Genomic DNA, 17,719 nt, shown 5'->3' on the forward strand with positions numbered 1-17,719 from the left:
CCGCCCAGCCCCCGCCGCCGCCGCCGCCGCTAGGGGGCGCCCCCACCCCGGTTGGTGGTCTCTGGTTTTCCCCTCAGGCTCGCGCCCCGCCCTGAGGTAAAGGCGGGGTGAAGGGCGGCCGGGCAGGCTCTCCCTGCGCTGCCCCGATGGCGGCGGGTCGGTGAGGCGCCCGGGGGTGCTCCGCCGCTCCTCCCGACCGGGCGACGAGGGGAGGACCCTAGAGGGTGCCGAGCCCCCGCAGGAGCGGTGAGCCTCCCCCTCAGGGTGTAGGAAGCCGTACTCCCTGGTTGGTTTTTTTTAGGAGTTTCTGAGGTACAAAATAATAGCGACGGTTGGCTGAGGGAAACAAGCAAGAGGGCAGAGCACCGGGTGAGCAGCCCCGTCAGCCCGCCCGCAGGCTGCTCTCCCAAAGAAAGCCCCTCCACTTTGCTTAGTAAGAAGAAAACAGCGGGTGTTTTTTGGCCTGCTGCAAGCCAGATTAGCCAAACGAGCTTGATTTGCTCCCTAGAATCTGCTTCTGGCCCAGGAGGGTTTTCCAACAGGGCAGCCCCTATGCCTGAGGCTGCAGTCGCCGCTCTGGGGCTACCAAGCAGCCGTGGCTACAGGCACTCTGTGGCCTTGCTAACCTCGCTTGCACCAAGGGCAAAATAAGCACAGAAACCTTCTTTAAGTGCGGTGTGGCCAAGGTTAAGAAGCAGGCACTGATTTCTCAAGCCCTTCGTTCCTGTTGGTGGAGAGTTGCTAGCCCTAATCTGCTTGGCAAGCAAGGAAAGGTAATCCTCTCCTAGTTTGCATTTTGCTGTCATCGTCCAGTTGGTTAAGCAGAGCAGCAGCCAGCTCCTGTAATAAACAAGCCCTTCCCAGGCCACTCATTCATTAAAGGCCCCAATCCAGTGTTTAAATACAATTTAATTTTAGGTCGGGTCTCTTGTAATCAAAGGAAATTAGGAATTAGGGCAACAAAGCTGGTGAGGGGTCTGGAGCACAAGTCTTATGAGGAGAAGCTGAGGGAGCTGGGGTTGTTCAGCCTGGAGAAGAGGAGGCTGAGGGGAGACCTTATTGCTCTCTCCAACTCCCTGAAAGGAGGGTGGAGAGAGGTGGGGGTCGGTCTCTTTTCTCAAGTCACAGGCGACAGGACGAGAGGAAATGGCCTCAAGTTGCACCAGGGGAGGTTCAGGCTGGATATTAGGAAACATTTTTTCACTGAAAGGGTTCTCAGCCATTGGAATGGGCTGCCCAGGGAGGTGGTTGAGGCCCCATCCCTGGAGGGGTTCAAAAGACGGGTTGATGTAGTGCTGGGAGGTCTGGTTTAGTGATGGTGATGCTTCTTGTTTGTTGTGTGGGTGTCTATTTTTGTCAGTCAGGTTGATGGTTGGACAAGATGATCTTTAAGGTCCCTTCCAACCTAGAAGATTCTGTGATTCTGTGAAAAATTAGGCAGCTGCCAAGGTGCTTAAGGTCTGGGGGACTGCATGCAACATTAAGTGGGGGAGAAAAATGATGTTTGATAAAAGCGATGTTAGCGTGTTTGAGATGTTTGTTTGACGTGCTGGATAAGGAGCCAGAATAGACTGCTTCCTGCTTAACTGGAAGTTGAGCATCTTTGAGCATCATTCCTTGTTGTCATTGGTCTCCTGGAGAGGCAGATGGGTTTGCTGTTGTGCTGTACTTGTGAAATATACTTGAAAAGCCCCTCCTATGTCATTTTCGTAACGGCGTAAGAACATGGTATTCATTTTATATTCCCGCCAGGTACTTGTAGCAGTAGCTTGTTGTTCAGGAGCTAAATTATTCTTTGTGTGTTGAAATTTAAACTCCCACCATTTTTTTTGATGTTTGGTGACACAATACTCCTTTTGCAGCTGAGCAAATACATCTGTCCCAAGAAGGCTGACAGCTGAAACAGCTTTTGCTTTGAAACACACATTCACATCAGAATCCAGATGAAAGTTAGCCTTATTTCCTGTACATTCCCTCTTTTGAAACATAATGGAGGCTTGTGAAATGCTGGACATTTACACCAGATTTCCTTGCCGTTTGGGATGACAGATCAGAGTATCTCAAGACAATATATCTTGTTTTGCTGATGAGGTGGTGAAAGCCAACAATAGTTTATCCTGAGTACTACGCTCTAGGTTCAGAGAAGTATCCTTGTGTAGGAAAGCTTATAAATGTTTGCTTAAGGCTGAGCACCATTTCAGTTAGTTAGTGGAAGGGAAGTAAGCATGTGCTTGAAGATCAAGAAATGTACAATGCCGGAATTTGTATCTCCATTTGCAGAATACACATATCACTCTTTATTTTTCTGCCATTCCTACTATCATTTGCTTAATATATTGTGAAGTGTAATATCATAGAATGGTTAGAGTTGGAAGAGACCTTAGAGATCATTGAGTTCCAACCCCCCTGCCATGGGCAGGGACACCTCCCACTAGACCAGGTTGCTCCAGCCTGAATACTTCAAGATTTAGGTGCAGTCTTTGCGTTTTGCAATACGTTTGGTTCTGCTAACCATTAGGATCCTGCCTCTTTTGTATGGTTTTTATATCAACTATCTTGTGCTGGTTTCTGAGAAGTAGAAGCATGTGGACAGGCGTGCCAGGGAGCTGGCCCATAGGATGCTGTTTGTGCTGTGCACGGAGTATGTGTGTTTTATTGCTTGTTCCAAGCAGAGACCTCCTTCATACACACCTTGCCTTGTGTCCTGGCGTGTGGAGGGACCTTGGCTGGGGCTGCCTCTGAGCAGGGCACCTGGGGCTCCCCTCCCCAGGGAGCAGAGCGTTACAAAATCGCTGTCAGGAACTGCTCCGAGGAGGTCGGACTTGAATCCAGGTACCCGGGGATGAAGTTCAGAGGCATGGCTCTCCCCTCTTTCTCCAGGGGATACGTGTGCTTTATTGCTTGTTCCACGCACAGACCTCCTTCACCCTTTGGTACCACACGTCGCCTTGTGTCCTGGCGTGTGGAGGGACCTTGCACGGAGTATGTGTGTTTTATTGCTTGTTCCAAGCAGAGACCTCCTTCATACACACCTTGCCTTGTGTCCTGGCGTGTGGAGGGACCTTGGCTGGGGCTGCCTCTGAGCAGGGCACCTGGGGCTCCCCTCCCCAGGGAGCAGAGCGTTACAAAATCGCTGTCAGGAACTGCTCCGAGGAGGTCGGACTTGAATCCAGGTACCCGGGGATGAAGTTCAGAGGCATGGCTCTCCCCCGCTCTCTTTCTCCAGGGGCACTGTGACTGTAAAGCCACCCGGGGAGCTCGGAGAAGGCGGGCGTCCCACCGCCCCGGGGGCTCCCCCGTGCCCGGCGCCCTGATGGAAACCATCTGCTCGGCGCCGGAGCGCAGGAAGCGCTTCGCTCGCTTTCCTCCTTCCTTCCTTTCTCCCTTGCTAAGCGGCTCCGCGCCGAGAGGAGCCCAAACGACTTTTTCGTCGTTTTTCTAAATAAAAAATAAGCAGTATCCCTCCTCCGGGGGTAGAGGGAGGAGGAAGATTGTCAGACGGGGGGGGGGGGGGGGGGGGCCTCCTCCTCCTCCTCTGCCCAGCTCATCTCCCCGCGGATCGACCGGTCCTGCCCGGCCCCCGGAGGGCTGCTCCCCTCCCTCTCGCACTGCCCGGGACCCCGGTTTGGGGCCGGGGCCGAAGGCTGCCGGCGGGAGCGGTGCCCGGTGCTGCCCGGTGGCGGCGGGGCTGCATCCCGGGCCGGGCTGTGCTGTGCTGGGGGAGCAGGTTTCTTTGTTGGCTGCCGGGTGACTGGTTCCCATTAATCTCCCGCACTGGCCGTGGCCGTCTCCACTTCCTGCCTTCGCATACTTCTCTCTCCCTCCATCTCACTCCCTTCCCTCCCCTTTCCCTCCCCCCCCTTTCTTTCTCTCTCTCTCTCCCTCTTCCCAGCTTCTCCAAAAAAGCTACAGCCGCCCGGGCTTGCGGGACGGGGCCCGCACGGCGTCCGGCGGAGGGAGCCCACGCCCGCACGCCGCGGTAAGAGCCGGGGAGCCGTGCCGTCGGGTCGGTGGGCTCCTCCGGGGACCCGGGTAGGGGAGGGGGTCTGGGGGGCAGAAGCGATTCATGGAGCTCTGGTGTCGCCCTCCCCGCTCCCTGAGAGACGGGGCGGGCCGGGGATGCGCAGCGGCGGGGGGCTCCCCGGGCCCTTCGGTACCCCCGCGGTAATGGAGCTGCCGGGTGTGGGCCGGCTTTGCGTCCCTATCGGGGGTCGGTCCTGTGCCACCGCCGTGCCTCACGGGTCGGTTCTTGCGTCGGTGGCGAGGGTAGAGGCGCCCCGGAGGGACAGAGCCAAGGAGAGCACCTCGGCGGGACAGGGCTAAGTGTGACCGGGCTGGGGAGCCAGCCCCCCGAGTGTGGGGTCTGGCACTTCTTCTCCCTCCCGGTACCCGCTTGTACCGTCCGTCCCAGCCGGCTGTAACGTTTGCACGCGTGTTGGAAAGAGTCCTCTAAGGAGCCACCTGGACTCCAGCGGGAAGGCTTTAGGATCCCAAGCCGGATTTAGCCGAGGAGCTAAGGGAACTGCTTCAGCCGTTCACTTGGTGGGAAAATCAGATGTACTGCTCTTGGCTTGGTACCAAGTGTTTGCTTTAGGAAGGAGCAGCAGGTCACCACAATCAGAGAGTAGAGGCTCCATATGAGAGAGCCTTCTTAAGTTTACTTCGGTTCTATCACTTAAATGTACTTTGAATTTTACTATTCAAACTAAGTGAAGCCGGATGCACAGTATTATTGCATGGAGTATGTCGATAATAGTGTTTTCGACACCCTTGTTTCACAGCTGCGTGGACTTTTGAGGAATAGGTTTTCTTTCATTGGTATTCTGAGTCTTTTAACTGCAGCCAGATATTGAATAAGCCAGTGAAAACCGCCTAGAATGATAAAAGCTTGTGGAAGAAAAAGGATGAAACTGTTGGGAGTCTGATTTCTGATGATGCAGAGTAGGATTAATTAAAGTGAGGTTAATTTGCCTTGGAGGCTTGATAATGTTTTGATTATTCATGATTAATGTATAGTTGGTAGATGAAAATATTCCATGTAGTGGAAGGGTAAATTAGCAGAGCAAAACTAGAAGTATTTTATGTTTAAGGTGAGATTTAAGAAAATTATGTAAGTTTAGGAACGTCCAAATTCAGTTTTAATTTTGATGATCAGGTCAACGCATGTTCCATGAAAATGGAAATCTGTTACCAGGTTGAAGGGTGAGAGTAAGATTCATGGCTTTGATCATGCGTTTTCCTCTTGCTTTGAGAGAAGTTACTTAAAGGAAAACTGCAACACGTGTGTGCAGCAATAAGGGAGTCCTGCCTGGCCTGGCTTCCTTCTGCTCCCTTTGGGGTGCTAAACTCCCCCATTCTGCTTGCTCAGTGTCGTCACTGCCGGTCCTGGCACTGGGGAGGAGAGGCTTCTTCTGTCCTCTCCTGCCCAAACAGCATGTTTGTGCTGTGGTTGCCAGAATTTGCTCCGAGGAGCTCAGGACCAAGCGTTGCTGTTTCCCTTTAAGCAAGTGACTTTTAACATACACTGTAGCTCTTTAAGGAGCGTGTGACCCCTTATTATTGGTGACCCCGTAAACCATTGTGTAATCTGTTGACTGTAACGTACCATGCTAATTTATTCTTGGTTGGGAAGTCTTGCCAAGGACTTGATGGAATAGCATGATTTTATCCACTTTATTGTTTTCATTGTGTTTCATAAACATCTAAGACCCTCTGGGAAGAATCACTGGGGCGGCTGGGCCTCCTTTTTTTAATTGCTGGTTAAATAAATGTTGCCAGTTTAAAAAAAAAAAATAAAGTGGTATGCGGATCTCAGAATGCCTGGAACTGCTAAGGATGCATGTTTAGGAAGCAGGACTATTTTTAGTGTAGGAGCGTTTAAAGAAATGATACCAGCCCCTTGTGAAGAGGTCACTGTGAAGTGGGCTGAAGAGCCTGCTTTTGACTGGAGAGCAAAACCAAGTTTCCCACAGTTGAGTAAAGCTAAAGAATCGGATTTGTACTTCTCCCACTTAACTGAAGAGGGAGAGGATGGGCTTTTGGTTAGTTTACAGTAGTGGGAGTGAGGAAGCCCAAATTCTTATCATACAAAAAAAATTTACAAAGTTCTGGTCTTGGTTAGACATTTAGCTTTCTGATTCCCTCCAGTGAGTGCCTGTAATGGAGATGTAGGACTGAAAGGCCTTTAACCCTTTCTGAGAAGGTCTGGGAACTGGCAGCTGAGAATCCCTTGGGATTTGTGGGAGGTCACAGCTCTCTTGAATGGTTCCCTGGTTGCCATCCTTATCTGGGGTAGAACTCTTTTTTTTTTTTTTTTTTTTTTTTTTTTTTTTTAGATAAATCTGGATATTGAGAACTCAAGGTGATTTGGGATCCTAAATCAATTCTGAGTATGGAACTGAGGTTGTTAAATAACTTACTTTGTATCCAGAGGAGACTTTCCTCAACTCATCTGCGAAAGATGGGGACAGACTTTTTAGCAGGGTCTGTTGTGATAGGGCAGGGGGTTAATGGTTGTAAACTAAGAAGGTGGATTCAGGCTAGATGTAAGGAAGAGATAGTTTACAATGAGGGTGGTGAAACACTGGAACAGATTGCCCAGAGAGGTGGTAGATGTCTTATCTCTGGAAACTTTCAAGGTGAGGTTGGATGAGGCTCTGAGCAACCTGATCTAGTTGAAGATGTCCCTGCTCATTGCAGGGGGGCTGGACTAGATGTACTAAAAAGGTCCCTTCCAACCCAAACTGTTCTATGCTTCTGTGATCTGCTTGGGAAATAGAAATTCTTGCTTTTGATGGTTTAAGAGAGTGTGGTTTAAGTCAAAGTTACCACTGTGTGCTAGACCCATGAGGTTGTCTATGGGGTCTTGACTAATCTAGGTATGGTTAATGTAACCCAGTTTCTTGCAGGGCAGAGGACCAAAATCTGGACAGATCAGATTTTCAAAATGTACCAAATGATAGCTGGGTCAAGTCTAGTCTTCGTCCAAACTTCACTGATGTCTTGTTTCACATAAGTTCAGTTTAGATTGCGAATTACTTCTTTTACTTTTTTATTTCCCAATGTTGAATGCCATGTGTGTTAGTTTTGTCTCTGTGCTGTAAAGTGTGTGCAACTGTTGCTTTTCAGATTTTTTGGTCTGCAGTTTGGATTTAGTTGGCAGTGCAGATAGACAAGTTTGGGGAACTGACTGCAAATATTTACATTCTCAATTTGGCCTAGTCCTTGTGCTTGTAAACATTCATAGTCATATTGAACTTTGGTGAGGTTATAAGTGGCTTTTCCAAGCCTTGGAAAGTCACACCCTACAAGACCTGAAATTTTTCCTTTTGGGAAGAGTTTTGGGTACGTTTTTTGGGTATTTGTACATCAGCAGAGTTAGTACTTGTCACTTTTACTCCTAATCCAACTGCAAAATCTTTTCCTGTATCTTTCTTCTTCTTCATGTAGAAATGCTTTATGCTGGTGAGATGTGTCAAGTTAAATGTTGTGGAAGAGAAGTCCTGCACACCTGGTAGAGGGGGGCCATGGTGAACATCATCCTCCTTCCAGAGCTACCTTTTACATGGTCCTTGCTGTTTGGGTGTGCAGAAATAAAGTTCGAGGGCTGATTGAACAATGGGGACAATTCCATTTAAGTCCCCTCTTCATTCATACAGGTTTTGAAGAGCTGTCAGATTTCATTAGAAACTTTTTATTCACTAGGGACTGAGCCTGAAAGTTGTTGTTTTTTTTTTTTTTTTCCCCTGCATTAGCAATTGAACTTTTTGAAGTCCACCTTACCATAAATTGTAGAGATAGGGATCAGCTGGTATGTTAATGCTTCATGGTCAAACCACCCTCCTGTTTTGGTATGTCTTTCGATTTGGGTCTGTTACTGGTAACCAGAGTTTGAAATTAGATAGGATAGTTTTGTTGCAGAGTGCTTGAGACTATAGTTTGCAATGAGTTATGGTAAGAGTTCCTACTTATCGGTCGGGGTCTGTAACTTTGTATTTTCAGCCAACCTAGTTTAGAAAGAAGACTGCATTAGCTTAATCCATAATGAACATGTTTAGAGTAACCTAACTTTGTTTTCCATCTGGAGCGTATACCCAGATAGTTAGAACTGTTCAGGTAAATGAATATTATAGTTCAAAAGCCAGTGCTTTTGATATGTTCTGCTGTAAGCTTCTGACCTTGGAGATGCATTTGTTAGGTTATGGAACATAGGCAAAGAGTAGGAAAGTATGTTTTTTTGAGCTGTATCTGTCTGCTGAAAACCTGACAGCCACTGCAGCGTAGCTGAGAATTCAGTGAATTTGTGCAAATGGAGAAGTCCTTAAGGACACGCTGAAAGCACAGTGAATTTTTGTCAGAAATACACCCCGTGTGCGTTCGCACACACAGGAACAGGATGTTATTTCAGTTTAAGTATATCTGTCTCCTAATTTCTCTTTAAAATGAAGATGTAAAAATGCTTGATGTATGAACGTTTAGTGCTAGCACTGGTGCCAACACAGGAAACCAGGTCTTTGAGTTGAACCATTTAACATTATTCCTTAACTCCCACGTTATTAAAAACACTCATTGTGTAAAGTTCTAATACTATTATTCATTTCATCATTTTGATGGGGTCGTCGCACTGAATTAATGGTTTGCATTTTTTCCCCTTAAGAAAAGGATTATTTGTCTTCATGGGACATCCAGTCACAATTAGAGGGGACAGATGCTACCAGCTAGCATTGTGGAAGGGGCCCTGCTCGGCCTGCTATTCCAAGTATTAGGACAGAGACCAAAGTACTTGAGGAGAACTGCCCCGGAAGACCTTGCAACCCTTTTTCAGCAAGGAGCAGATGTTCCAAGCGTGGACTCTTGTTAATTGTTCTGAGAAGTCCTTCAAGTCAGGGGATGAATCTGTCTCCTGACATTTTTGCTTTCAACATTGTTAATTCTTTGAGGAATGCAAATAGTTTCTGTAGGACATGGTGGAATGAACGAGGAGCTCTAATGATTATGATCCTTTGTCCTGGTGGAATCTCTTATCACTCAAGGTCACTGGAAAGGGAAATATATTTGGCCTGAAGTCATGTTGCATTCTGTGTGGGCACAGTGTGTTTAAAAAAAAAAAAGAGGAGCGTATTGACTCGCTGTGTGTGAAAGTGCTTCTCACTTGTGCTAAAGGATTGTAATGATTGGAGTTTCCATTTTGCCTCATCTCTTAATCCCAGCTACAGGCTCTCAAAAACCTGTTAGCCAGTGTTGTTCAAATGAACTTCATTAACTGGGAATATTGTTTTGAAGCTATGGCAGGTCAGCAAAGTGCAGAAGCTTATCAAATCTCCTGCATGATGGCAGGCTCTATGATTATTTTCACTGTTAAGATGCAAATTCTGCAGCAGCTCTACACCACAGCTTGTGTTTTACTGGCTGCTGTGTCCCTGGTATATTGCTAACTTTAGTCTTTGGACAGAACATCCCCCATATCACTCAACCTGTGTAAGAAATGGCTGACTTGAAAGAGAGGCAAGATCAGAGTAGGTAAGGACAGAAAGGGATCAGAAAGAAGAGGTCTAAAATAATCTGGACTTCCCTATAGGCCTTATGTAAATATTACATAACTTAATCTCCAAAATTGTTAAAAGAGCGTTCAGCACTTGTTGATACAATTCATGCACCTTTAGATTTTTATGCATGTTTTTCTGTTCTGTTGTGTTTTATGGATGCATCCATCACCATTTCTCCTGTGAAAACAAGTAAATATCCCGAATTATTTAATTGTAATACAAGGAAAGCCAAGGACAAGCACTAGGAGCTCGTGCTGTCTCCTCAGTAACTGTCTTGTCTGAAAATCCCACGTGACACTCATGAATACTCCAGAGCTTTAATGGCACAACCTTCATTATCTGGTTTTGGTATTAACAGACCTCAGGATATCTCCTTAGCCTCCCTTCCTGCTCTCACAGGTGTTGCACTTCAGCTCTCCCTCCCCACTGACAGGGATTGATGCTAAGGGGTTTCCTGCTGATTGGCTCAGTGCTTTATTAGTCTCTGAACCCACACCGTGAGCAGGACCTTCTGAGGCTTTTCCTGCCATAGTTGCAGACCAGCCAGCAAAGGCATTGGTCTTCTTCTCTAGAGGTGCCCTCAGGCCTGGGAAGCAAAGGGGTATATTGCTGGGTTGGAGAGCTACCTTCTCATCCAGTGCCAAGGTGAGTTGGGGATTATTTTAATTGGTCTGCCCTGATTCTGCATTGGCTACAGAACTTAGACAAGGCAGGTAACTCCCTAGAAAAACATAAATTCAAGAGAGGCAAACGCCTTCAGACTTCTGCCATTTTACCTGCAAGTAGATGTTCATCTGTGCTTCAGGGAAGCTTGCCTGGCAGCTCTCAGTCATTCATTTATCTTTGGCTTTTCTTAGAGTGTTTCTTTTCTTCTTTCTCATTTTAACCCTTGAGCCTCCTCCTCAAAGCAGTCCAAACCCAGCAGCTGGGCTTCAATGAACTGTGCGTGTCATACCCTCTAGTTGTGCTGCTGCTGCAGCAAAGCTGTATATGGATGTGAGACCTAGATTTTGTAGATACCACTTTAACTGCGGCTTGGGGTTCTTCATTAGGCCCTACAAAGGGGATAAAGGGTGACAGAAAGATTCTTCATTTGCCTACAAGCATTGAGGCTTCTTGTCTGTCATAGACATTCTCTCATAACAACTGCTTGAGCTGCAAGAAGTCAGCAAGTGACATATACCTTTGCCTGGTCATTTTTTTCTGATGTTCAAATTTGTATTTAGAGGAACACCAAGAGAGATGTCAGGTTGTGCTTTGCACCCTAAAACCAGTATCCAGATAAGGTTTGATTGAGGTTCTGCTTTAATTCTGGCTTTGTTTGCCATTGGATTCTCCCCTCAAGACAGTTTTGTCTGAGTTGGAGAAACTAAGAAGTTGATGAATGTGCAGCTGAGATGATCTCTCCCAGATGAAAGAGAGAGCCATGAAGTTTTCAGAGGCAGGCTTCAGGGAGGGAATAACAGTGGGTAAAAAGTTATGAGAAAAATACATTGTTTGTTTATCCATCCTCCTCCATGAGATTGTGCCTGGCAGGGAGTTGCTCCAGGATATATGGCTGAAGGGAAATGATTGTCTTACCTTTTCAGTTGGGTGGATCGTGGTATATGGTGATATTTCTGGCAACCGAAAAACTGAAGAGGTTAATACTTAGCATAAAAGCACTGCCTATAAGAAATATGAGTGAGCTTACTTTCTGCCCTGGATGAAACCAACTTCTCTTTTGAAGCTTAATGATTCAATCAATTATCATTATTTTTAGCAGATAGCATAATTATGCATGGAGAGTATGAGATGAATCAGACTGTAGTTTTTGGCATGCTAATGTTGACCCACAACTACTGTGGACAAACTGATGAAATAGAAGAAACAATATGGCCTATTCTTAAGTTCGGAGAGATAGTAGACCTTTTTGCCCTGTAGAAGTGTATCTGAGCTACAGGGCTGGAGGTATGCTCTGGAAGCAGAACAATCAAGTTCAGTGGCATATTCATATGAGAAATTAAAGTATGTAATGAATTTTGAGGGCCATGCATATTCACGAGCCCATGGATAACGGATAAACCAGCAGGAATCCAGCCCTGGATAGTTTAGTGCTTTGTCTTGGACCAAAACTTCCTTTTCCTTTTCCCATATGCTTTGCAGCAGAACAGGTTGGCAAGTACTTCTGCTTGTCCAGCCCAGACAAACATATATAGTCAGAAGGTTAGCTGAGACCACGCAAAGAAGGGTGATTCCACCAGGTGAATTATCCCAGCATGTAGGCAGTGTCTACTCAACTCTTCCTCACCTGGCACTTTATTTCTAGCTGTGACTTTCAAATTGTTTCTGAATCCAGTTTCTCCCCCCGCCCCCTATTTAGGCAAAGAGTAAAAGGTGAGTACGTGTCAGCTGTTTTGAAAGAAAGTCTTTTGAGCATGTCAGCTGTTTTGAAAGAAAGTCTTTTGAGAGGCTGAACATGACCCTAAATGTTGGATAGCCAGTGAGAGACTTTTTGATCCAAGACTCATTGATATAAATGAGATACGTATTTAATTTTTTTTTAAATACAGATCAAAAGGACTTCCCTCCATAACTTCTAAAAACTAGATGCAGGAATCCTACACTTGGGGCTAATGGAGATATGTAATTTTCATCTCTAGGCTTTATCATGTGGATTTTAAAAATCTGAAGGATGGGGGCTTCTGAAGTAAATTAGGATTAGTGGTTTCTGGAGCAGAGCAAATGACAATAAAAACCAAGAGCTGAATTCAGACAATGGCAGAAAGATGATGAGATATTGCAGCAATGTAACATCTTTCATTTGTAAATGTAAAAGCACTTAAAATCTGAATGAATGAAAGACTGCATATAACTTTCATAGATGAGAGAACCATCAATAGAGATAACAAGGTTCAGGAAGGTAATCCTGGGAACAGATAAAACTTTTTCTCTCAATTTTCAGTTTAAGTCTCAGGAAAATCAGAAATGTAGTGTGGGACAAAACATTTTCTTTCATCTTGAACTGTAAATAAATATTCAGAGTAGTGCTTTTGAGACAACAATACTGTTGCTGCCCTTCAGTGCTTCAAAAGGCTTTTTTTTTCCAACTAGAAGGTGATTTCAAGTGCAGTTACTTAATTTCAACATTTGTACAATTAGGTGGTGAGACTGGCAGGAAAGTTTAGATTTTTAGTACCTTGTTTCTTAACTACTTAAATATTTGTTAATAGACAAATGTATATAGAGATATATGATGTTAATCCATTTTTTTTCTTGAAAAGCAGTTTTTCTTTCGTATTTACTTATTTTTGATTTTTTTGAGACTTAGTCATAACCATTATTTCTGGTTACAACGTGGCAGTTATTTTGTATCTACTATTCCCCCCTATCGTCCCTCCCTCCGTTATAAACCTATGCCAAGAGGCAAGAATACACTTTCATACATCAATGTGATCAATGTGCAGCCCAGGTTTATATCTTATCTAGAGAATACTTACCATAACTATTCAAAAGATAGTAATTTATCCATATCACTTCAAAAATATTCCAAGCGGCATTTTCTATACGCTGATTAAATTAGCTGTAAAACCCTTTTTATTGATGTAATCAAAAGTTAGCACAGCAGATGTTTCAGTCACCCCTAAACCTCTTTTCAGCCAGGGAGCAGAGGAGACAAAGACCCTTTCTGCCTTCACAATTTCCTATCTTTATTTATGAGTTCTCGGCTCTCTACAAAGCCTTAACCAGGCTGGATTCAAATAGAATGAAAAATGCTCTGGCTTTTTGTACAACCCTGCTGAGATTTTCTAGGTCACTTGTGAGAGTTATGTGTGCCTTTTCCATTAAAGTTAGTTTGAACCAGATACAAAAATCCTCAGTGTGGCTTTGGCTTAATTGTTTAACAATAAAACATCCACATGCTCTTAGAAGGAACTCAGGATCTTCACATTAGGAATGTGATTAAGTATTGCAAGCAAAAGTCAGCAACTTATTGTTTCAATGTTTTCCTTGTATTAAAGATGCTTGTACATGTCTGTATATGTCTCTGCTGAAACAGGAAAATATCTTTCTTAAAACAATTTTGCCCAAAAGTATATGCTTTACTTTTGTTTTCAAACTCAGAAGAAAACAGCTTTGGTCTGTAATGTCAGTAATTTTGTACTTTTATCCCTTTGGTTTTTATCCACTCTGGGAATAATCACCCGTAAAAAAGAGTGTGTTCATCTTTCTCCAAAAGAGAATAATTTCTTTTTCAGAAACATCTACTATTAAGTACAATGTCTGTAGAAAGATGGAAATCCCGGTAAAGAGATCCTAGTTTGCAAATTTCTTGTCCTGTTCTCTGCTCTGTTGTTCACTCATTCAGAGATCCTGTAAGTTGTTCCATTACCTGCAACCCCAGTTTCTCTGTGCATCTGTAAAGGGATAACAGATACCTCTCCACGTGTTCCTGAGATCTACACATTAAAGAAACAAAAGGTACTAGATCTTTGTATTAAGCTATTTGTTATGACATCTACCTCTGCAGCTTGTTGCGTTTCTTTCCTAACCTAGAAAAGGTGTGATGGTGGTTTTACTGTAAAGTTTCAGTGAGTAAAGATTGAGCCTGAGAAGTGCACGTGGCTCGGGGAGCTCTGAATTTAGGAAGGCAGTTTGTTCTGCACTGACACCTCTAGCCAAGCACAGGAAAGGTGTTGACATTGGAAGGAGCTGCAGCTATTGCTCCTTCGCCAAACGTGAGGCGAAGCCCTGAAGGGAAGGAATAAGCAATGATGTATGACCCAGCAAGGAGTATTCAGGACTGCTCTCTTCAAGTAGCTGGACCCTCAAAGGCACCTGAAAATTCACCAACTGCCAGCTGGGCGCTGTTGTTAGTGGCTCAAAGCATATAGGGTTTATAGGCCTATTAAGGCAGGACTGTGCAAGAGCACTAGTGTGTTATTTTTTGTGATGCAGCGGAAGTTCTTACTTTTTCTCATCACATTTCCCATTGTCCAGTAATTGTGGCATCTACCAGGTTACACTTTCAATTAAACAAAGCAGTACAAATATGTTTACAATTAAACATGCTACATAAATACCTTACTTTACTGCTTTATTTTTATTTATTTATATATAATATATATAATATTTATTATTATAAATGTATAAAATATCTGTTTGGCAGCCATCTAATAGGAAATGGTGTATAGGTTTCTCTTGCGTACTTACTGGCCTCTAAAGTTTTCAGGTGCAGTTTAAATTGGGTTTTAGATAACACTTTCTCTGGAAAGTCTTTCAAATGACCTTATTTCTTTCTCAGTCCCTTGGATTCTGTAATACCTGTTGGTTTTCCCCTATGTTGTCTACTTGAATTGCTGGAGTGACTTCAGTCCCCTGAAGCAAATCTTGCTGCAACTTTTCCAAAGTACATTTTTGTACAGCACACATAGATTTCACTTGGGTCAATTTTTTTTTTTCTTTTGAACCATGTGGATAAAATACAGGAGGAGAATAATCAGGTAACAGGAGCCTTATTTAGATCCTCAACTGTGCTTTGGTTTCCACAGTGTCTTTTGAGTCATGCTTGGTACCACAGCTGTAAGTTTGTCTCCTGTCCCCAGTGTTGTGGAAGGGATGCAGGCTGGCTAACAGAGCTGCTGTCTTTTCCTCCCCCAGTAACTTCTCTGGTCCTTTTCTACATTCATGTAGACATTTCCACAGAGTTTGGATCACAAGCTGAGTTGTCTGATCTTTCATGACAGCAGTTAATTGTATTTACTAAAAGTTTCTTTTAGTGCCATGCTAGATTTGTTGCTACTCTGGAAACTCTCTCCTTTCCTTGTAAGTTAATGATTGGAGAAGGTTTAAGCAAGAGGCCAGGCTGGGTGGCAATTTCTAACTCGGATGGGGGAAAGAAGGAACACTAAAGGGACAGAAAGTGATTTCAACTCCTGTATGGTGAGACCAAGTGGAGGTGATTTTAGTATACTTGCCGTTTGTTTTCCTCAGAGCTGTTCTCTGGCCTGAGGGAATCGCTTCTGCAAAGTCTCCTTGGTTTAGGCAGTTTATGACCTGCCCTCTGGCCTCACAGCTGTTCCATCCTCAGGCAGTTTGGGCATGTCTTTACACCAGGCCAAATGCCAATTGCATATTTCGGACTGAAGCCCCATCTGGGCTTTTTTTTTTAAGCCAGAAAAAAAAAATATCCTGAAAGTGTGTCTGTCTGTTATATTTTTGTAAAGGATGTTGTTCAAAATAGGGGAAATAGAAGATTAAACCTTGAACTATATTAAATACTTGAGTTATCTCAGCAAAATGCAAGTGCATTACAAGCATGGAAGCAGCATGATACTGTGTTTCTTAGAAAAGGATGCTGCAGTAATGGAAAAACTTCCCAACAAGGCGAAAATGAAGTTAGATCTTCCCAGTGCTTTTGTTTCCCATTTGGAAACCTTTTCCATTGATTTTTTTTTTTTTTTCTTTTTCTGTGCTATGCTTAGTAGCAGCAGCAAATTAATTGAAAAGCAGGGACAAACATACATTTTTCCATGGCTGATTCTTAACAAGATCAGGGTTACATATACTTCATCAAAGCTGAGCGATGCCCAGTTGTTGCCCACCTGGGAGCATAGTTGTAAGAAAACCAACCCCTGTAATACATTGGGTTTTTTGCTCAATTTGTCTAGAAAGCAGCTGCACTGTGAGGAGCGTATTTCTGGTACACACCTACAGTGCTCTTCCTTACCATCAGGCTGAATCTCAGTCTTTTCTGTAATGGTGTTTGAAAGACCAATTTAAGAAAAGTAGCCTGCATTCCACTCTCCTGCTTCTCAAGAGTGTTTCTTAGTCCCCTGAACGGAAAAGGGTGAAAAAAAATCCCACTATGATAGTGTTTTACCCTTGCTTAAAGGAGAATGTAAATTTTTCAGCAGGATTGGAAGCAGTGTGGAATCTGCCTTTGAATTAGGACAAGTTGGTTTGGCAGAGCAAAGCGTGTGATGCAAAACTAGTTTTTGCAAGGTCCTCTAAGACTTTCTGATTAAACAGTTTCTTATGAGTTAAACAGTACTGGGAAAGGCTTGCTCTGTGGGTAGGAGACCTCCCAAGAGCATGTGTTGTTCATGATTCAGCGTATGGCATCTGTCCCCTGAACAGAGAAGACATGTATCAATGGTCCACCAAGGAGCTGAGGGCACAGTCCTGATGGAGACCTTGGTGTTCAAATGAGATATGAATCAGGTGCTGGACTTAAAGTGACTTAACACTTGTGCCTGTCTGCCTGAGGAGTTATTACATCTCTTAATTTGAACAATCATTATAGGCACTCTGAGCTCACAAGAATGTAATAACGATTGCCCTGCAACATTAGAGTGTCATCTAAAGATAACATAAGCTCAGCCCACCAACATTATTAAACAATCCTAAACAGTACAGATTAAGTTAGTCAGTAAATCAAACCACGAAAAAACCTCCCTTCTACCCTTACCAACTCCTACAGAGACTTGTTGCTTTTGACTCCTTGGAAGATTACCAGATTTGGAAACATGGGATATTTCTGACCAACCTGGCATCAAGCACCGGGTGCTATTTAAATTCTGGTTTGGTTAACTTCACTTTTGCCTCCACAAACTTCCCCTCTTGCTCTAAATGGATACAATAATATTTTTTCCTTTGTGGCCTCTACGCTTCTGTGGCTTTGTACTGTTAAATCAGTATTATGCTTAGCTGTAGAGACAGCTGTATTTCAGCAATAGATGAAGCAATTTGTGTAGTGCCCACATTTCACTATTTATTTTTCAAAGGTGTTGCAAGGTTATTAATTGGTAAATGCTCTGAAATTCTTCCTTGAGGAGTATCATGTGACTTGGAGCAGTGTTTGAGTCAACGAAGGCAAAAAGATGTTTTGTGTATGTGTTTTGAAGTCTTTGGGTCCTATCTGTGCAAGTCAGCAATATAGTGCTTTTCACTGTAATTCCCCAAAGTGCTTTGCAAAGCTGATCAGAGCCATTACTGGAGCAATTGAAAGGTTTTGATGACATGAAGCATTATTAAAATATACTATTTTGATGGTGCTGAACACTGGAATTAAGTGGATGCTGGGAGAGCTTCCTAAGGAGCCAGAGTGAGCTAGAGGCCTAACTGAAACACAAACAAACCCAGCAACTGTTTTTTATGGGAAAATGGATGTATCAGCACAACTGTCTTATTGT

General features: G+C 44.1%; 1 protein-coding gene across 3 annotated transcripts in view; it reads left to right on the forward strand.

Annotated features, from left to right (window-relative positions):
• Positions 1-3,754: 3,754 nt before the first annotated feature.
• ST5 (suppression of tumorigenicity 5) overlaps positions 3,755-17,719 on the forward strand; it is a 222,252-nt gene continuing 208,287 nt past the window's right edge. For 2 of the 3 annotated variants that reach the window (XM_014954839.1, XM_014954837.1), the window contains exon 1: positions 3,755-3,979. The gene's annotated coding sequence lies outside the window, so the exon portion shown is untranslated. The remainder of the gene's footprint in view (positions 3,980-17,719) is intronic. The other variant, XM_014954840.1, reaches the window with a different exon arrangement.

This window comes from Calidris pugnax, unplaced genomic scaffold (genome assembly GCF_001431845.1).
Source record: "Calidris pugnax isolate Ruff unplaced genomic scaffold, ASM143184v1 scaffold186, whole genome shotgun sequence".
NCBI lineage: Eukaryota > Metazoa > Chordata > Aves > Charadriiformes > Scolopacidae > Calidris > Calidris pugnax.